Source organism: Oxyura jamaicensis, chromosome Z, assembly GCF_011077185.1.
Source record: "Oxyura jamaicensis isolate SHBP4307 breed ruddy duck chromosome Z, BPBGC_Ojam_1.0, whole genome shotgun sequence".
In the NCBI taxonomy this organism is placed as follows: domain Eukaryota; kingdom Metazoa; phylum Chordata; class Aves; order Anseriformes; family Anatidae; genus Oxyura; species Oxyura jamaicensis.
Genome location: NC_048926.1, coordinates 47,383,249 through 47,387,853, shown reverse-complemented (window position 1 = coordinate 47,387,853; position 4,605 = coordinate 47,383,249). Strand labels below are relative to the sequence as shown.

The window sequence follows — 4,605 nt, the reverse complement described above, 5'->3', positions numbered from 1 at the left end:
TTTTTTTTTTTTTTTTTTTTTTTTTTTTTTTTTTTTTTTCCTGCTGGGCTTTAAGATTCAGGAATGCAAAACTGTCCACAGTTCTCATTTTGTTGCTCCTGAAATGAAAATGGTTAAACAAATTGTTTTGAACATTAGCTGGATTCAGGGCAGCACTATTAAATAAATGCACATGTAATACACTTTCTATTTTTGATGAGTTGCTCTCAAAGTTATTTGCCAAACAGTGTGGAATACACAGACACTCCAAAGCTTTTGTACTAGCGTTTTGTATTAATGTACAGAATAAGTTTCACATTGATAAATAAATAGAGAACAAAATGGCACAAGAAAGAAAATAAAACTTATCATATTTTAATTTTGAGTCTAGGTTCAAAACTGTGGAGTTTAAAGAAAGGACAGATATTACTTTCAAAGAAATTAAATAAACAGTGTCTAATCTTAGAATTCACCAAAGACCCAAGAGATAAAGTGTCTATTTCTTCATTAAGTATACATAATTTATAATTTATAATTTATTTATAACTTACAGTGACACAGGGGCATATATGCTCCTAACAAATATGTCTTTTAGGTGCCTTAAATTAGGTGGGATAAATCCGAGTTTTAGGGCATAGTTATGTACAAGAGAATGATGCAAGTACTGGCTCTAACACCATTACAAGTTGAAACATCCATACTGAATGGATATTGTCTTGTTCCAAAATACTTCTCTTTTGCTAAGCTAATCACTTTTGTTGAGTAACACTGATGCGGTTACATTGCTTCCAGTTTCATATCCTTCTAAGGTTCAGTGTTTCTATCATGTGATACAAATAGAACATGAGCTCTTACATGCTGTTTCTTTTATTGAGGTTTTAAAAGGTTTAAGACATTGTTCTTAGGAAAAAGAAAAAAAAAAAAAAAGAAAAGAAAAAGTGAGTAGCATGGGATATCTATTATCCTCCCACTTACTTTATAAAAAGTACATGAGGGTTGTATTTTATGAAATTGTAACAGATGGATAATTTTGGGCCCCTCGCTACAAGAAGGACATGGAGGTGCTCGAGCGAGTCGATAGAAGGGCTACGAAGCTGGTGAGGGGCCTGGAGAACAAGTCCTACGAGGAGCGGCTGAGGGAGCTGGGCTTGTTCAGCCTGGAGAAGAGGAGGCTCAGGGGTGACCTTATCGCTCTCTACAGGTACCTCAAGGGAGGCTGTAGCGAGGTGGGGGTTGGTCTGTTCTCCCACGTGCCTGGTGACAGGACGAGGGGGAATGGGCTAAAGTTGCACCAGGGGAGTTTTAGGTTGGATGTTAGGAAGAACTTCTTTACCAAAAGGGTTGTTAGGCATTGGAACGGGCTGCCCAGGGAAGTGGTGGAGTCACCATCCCTGGAGGTCTTTAAAAGACGTTTAGATGTAGAGCTTAGGGATATGGTTTAGTGGGGACTGTTAGTGTTAGGTCAGAGGTTGGACTTGATGATCTTGAGGTCTCTTCCAACCTAGAAATTCTGTGATTCTGTGATTCTGTGATAATAAAAAGTTATCTTTTTGCATAGTAACTCTCCATTATCACTTGGCACAGAATTAATGCATCCCTTGATGGAGCACAATTATCCAGATTCATGCTTGGAGTATTTCACAAATGCAAAGTTTTAGAAGCTTACTACCATATCCAGTCTAGCTCATAGTTCCATGGGCAGTATTTTGGCTAATTGATTGGGCACAACAAGCAACCACTTTGAGTTCTCATTTAGCATGTTTGTATTAAGTTCTTTTCATGCTTCTGGGGGATACCAGAGACAGACAGATCCTAAAGATCAGATTTTGACTCTTGGTATTGGAAAGAATCAAATCCTGTACTCTTGGCCATGAATGCACAGAAATGCTCAACAAGTTGGGCTAGGATACCTATCTGGAGGAACAAGACTCGTCTTTCATCATGCTGCAGACTGTTAAGAGCAATACTGAAGTACAGGCTTTGATTACTTACAGAACACCATTCATCTGGGAAAATTCTCCTCTCAAGTCTCACTAGTGTTCTGTGGCTTGCAAACTGATATATCAGGGCTGTGAAGCTTCATTTGCTATGAGAAGTCCTAGTTTTTTTTAGCCTTGCAGAAAAATAAAAACAAAGCTGTAAACCATGTTTGCCTTCTTCTGCAGACTCTTAGCAGTTACAGAGTTTATAAATATAAAGCCAATATTTCTCTACTTGTGTTTTTTAGCCCTGTTTGTGGCAGGAAGGGTGCTGATATCTCACTGCCAAATTTGTCCTCCATTACTGCAGGCACTTAGTGGAGTGTTTGGTTTGAGAAGACAGCCAGTTAATGTGGACAGAGAGGGACACAGACATGCACACGCATGCCTGCCTGTACATATAATAGTCTAAAAAGAAGTTCAGACAGTCTTCATGCAGACAGTGTTTCGTTCACTGCTGACCATTGTGGCGCAATCTGAGGAGGTGATGCATCAGTCTTAGGTACATCTGTTAGCTGTCCAAAAACTAGCTGTCTTATCATGACAATTTTTTTTTTTCACTTTGCCTATTAAAACTAAAATGTTTCCTGCCTCAACAATATTGAAAACCCCAACCAGTACTAAACACAGAGCATAAGTTAGGTGCTAGAAAATAACATCCTCTCCTGCCCCCACTAATGACCACTTCACCTGGCAGCAGAGCAGAAGATTTTAAAAAAAAAAATAGTCTGGTTGCTCACCAAATAGGGTAGAGACATAACCACCATCTTGGGATTTACAAATATCCAGTAGTCTTTACCTCTATCCTCTTGCAATATGTCCTCATCCAGTTTTCAAAACCAAATGATGTTAAAATGATGTCAATCTAGACACATACACATATAATTTAGATTAAAGTAATTTACAGGAGTGTTCTAGTTGTCAAACAATGTCTTTGTACAGACAGGAAGTTTTAGCTAATATCAAGTTTAATAGAAATCCATACAAGCTTAATCCTCTGGGGTAGTTATGCTTTATAGTGCTCATGCAAAAATAATGTTTAATTACAGTTTTTAATGGCTTTTCCGTTTCTTTACATGTGCTGTGAGTCACACTGGAACCCAGAAAAGACTGCTAGGTTGCTCCAGGATCTTCTGAAATAAATATAGAAGTTATCTCTCAGTCACTAGCAACTAGTTTTTTCAACATCTCCTGAACAACTGTAGCCGTGTAAATCACTGCTCTGAAACTGGTCCCTTTGGAGTGATCTTCCTTCATTGATGGATTTTTTTTTTATTTTTATTTTTATTTTTTTTTTTACTAGAGAGGAGAAGAAAATGGATGGATGCCAGGTTTATTTACAAGCAGTCTAATCTCCCTAACAAGTCTCCCAAATCATTAATCTGGTTCAGAATACGAAGGATACTCAATTATTCAATGAAAAGGTTAAGTCTGTGGTAAATATGCATAGTCAGTAATGAAGTGTACTTCCCCTGGGTATTTTTTAAAAGGATGCAGACTGACAGTTGTTTACCACATCCTTTCTGGATATGTTTTCTGAGGTTTTTGTTTGCGACACTGCTTATGCTTATTCTCAAAATGCAGCTCCTTGGCTGCTTTGCTCTATTGAAATTGTAACTGGGTGATAGTGAAGTAAGTCAGCCATGAAAATGTATGTGTATCCAAATCAAGGCAATAATTCCCACAACATTTTTGTGTAACTCTGAGTACCCTGCTACATGGGAAGTGTCAGGGTACAGCCCACCTAACTTTTCTAGATCCAGGCTTACATCCATCCTTCCATCTGTCCGTCTGTCTCTTTGCTTTGATTTTCAGTTTTTCTGCTATATGTTCCTTGGTATTTTGCCCATAGCTATCAGTGCACACATACAGAGGAACTTATAACTATGGCACTGTTGTCATTTTTGGCTTTGGAGCTTTGATTCAAGCTCTTTTATATCTTCATTAGTGGCTGCAGGTTTGTTCTGTTAATGAAAACATTTGCAGAAAAACTAGGATTGCAAACTGATAAATTACTTGACTAAAGATAGCCCCTACCTTTAACCAACACTATTTCCATCAACGGCTTGCCTTGAGTGTTAATTTCTAATGCGTGAGTGGAAACATATCATATTATGTTCCTGGAGAGGCAACACACGTGTTGCAGTGCAAGATGAAGTTTTGTGCACAACATCCATATAGCACTGGGGTCTTCCCCAGGGAAAAGCACAATGTTCCAGTGCCCTCTTAGCCCCAGGCAGGTATCTTGCAGAAACCAGCTCCAACAGTCAGAGCACTGCTGTGAGCTCTCAGTCAAGAGCCAACAATTTGCAAATGTCAATTTTTGCTGTGCTCAGGGGGCATATTGCAACCAAAGTCCAGGTGTTCATGGATTTTTCTCCAGGCTGTGGGGATGGCTTGAGCAGCTCCCAATTGCTTCCCCCTCCTTGGTGGTCCTAAACTGTTCCCTTCCTCCCTCCTTGGTAGTCTAGCAGTCATGCCAGTGTACATTTGACTTGCTTGGGAGTTAGCCCTATTGCGGAATCATTTATGTAAAAATGTAGCAAAAGAAAAGAAAAGAAAAGAAAAGAAAAGAAAAGAAAAGAAAAGAAAAGAAAAGAAAAGAAAAGAAAAGAAAAGAAAAGAAAAGAAAAGAAAAGAAAAGAGA

The 4,605-nt window shown here is 38.5% G+C and overlaps 1 long non-coding RNA gene across 2 annotated transcripts in view; it reads left to right on the top strand.

Annotated features, from left to right (window-relative positions):
- Positions 1–4,605, top strand: part of LOC118155815 — a 22,053-nt gene that overhangs the window by 13,386 nt on the left and 4,062 nt on the right. Inside the window, exon 3 of one of the 2 annotated variants that reach the window (XR_004746028.1) lies at positions 3,262–3,382. This is a non-coding gene — a long non-coding RNA (uncharacterized LOC118155815). Of the gene's footprint in view, positions 1–3,261; positions 4,298–4,605 lie in introns of those variants that run through there. The other variant, XR_004746027.1, reaches the window with a different exon arrangement.